Source organism: Trichoplax adhaerens, genomic scaffold (genome assembly GCF_000150275.1).
Source record: "Trichoplax adhaerens TRIADscaffold_10 genomic scaffold, whole genome shotgun sequence".
Taxonomy (NCBI): domain Eukaryota; kingdom Metazoa; phylum Placozoa; class Uniplacotomia; order Trichoplacea; family Trichoplacidae; genus Trichoplax; species Trichoplax adhaerens.
Genome location: NW_002060952.1, coordinates 1,037,482 through 1,038,589, shown reverse-complemented (window position 1 = coordinate 1,038,589; position 1,108 = coordinate 1,037,482).

Here is a 1,108-nt window from a genome sequence, read left to right as displayed (position 1 = left end):
CATCGCTTGATGCCGATCATACAGTACTTTGAGTTATCGAACTAATGGGAGAACGTACTGTACAGTATGAGAATTCGTCTTGTTGTTCATGGTGCAGCCTATTGTACAGTACTGTAGCTCAAAGCTTGATAGCTGTGCATTTCAATATAGTACTGTACAGTACTGGACACTGTACACTGTACAGTACAGTACGGTACGTGTATCAAAAGAACGATTTACTATACTGTACAGTACTGTACATACTGTATTTGTTAACACATACAGTACATACAGTACAGCGCATACTGTACTGTACCGTAGAGACTAGATGGTCCAGGGACGACGGTACAGTACAGTACAGTACAGTACAGTACGGTAGTGTTTACGTACAGTACTTTATTGAAGTACAAAGTACTGTATTTTACTGTACGTACTGTACTACTACTGTCCTGTACTGTGCGTGGTTCCTTTAAAGCAAAAGAACTCCTGGTATGTGTTGCAATGGCCAAAGTACGGTACTGTACAGTACTGTAAACGGCCCTCTGTTACCGTACGATACGAAAAAATTCAATGAATGCTGAGCCTTTTTTACTACGGTACAGTACAGTACATTACAGTACTATACTGTACAGCACTGTAAAAGGACTGTACTGTACAGTACTGTACACTGTAAAAGGACTGTACTGTACAGTACAGTACAGTACATCGTGTTGGACTGAAAAGATCACACATCTACTGTACTGTACTGTACATTGTACAACACGTCACGCCTAGTACAATCACGCCACGCGGTTACTACTGTTGATATCTTTTGACATGGACCACCTAGCGGCAGCGCTCAGAGACCCTGCTGGTCTACTCATCCCATTGTCAACAACTGTAGTGTAGTGTACACTGTGCAGTGTACTGTACGTACAGTACTGTACAGTAGGTTCCCCCCTGTTCATAATAACCCCCGATTACTTAGATACTCAGCGTCAATGGCTCAAACGATAATATATTGAAGACTAGAATAGTGTATCATCGTTGAAGCATTGACGCTGAGTATCTGAGCAATTGGGGTTCCAGAAGACTGTAATATTACTAATATATCATCGTTTTATTAAGCTGTTTACGCTAAGTATCTGAG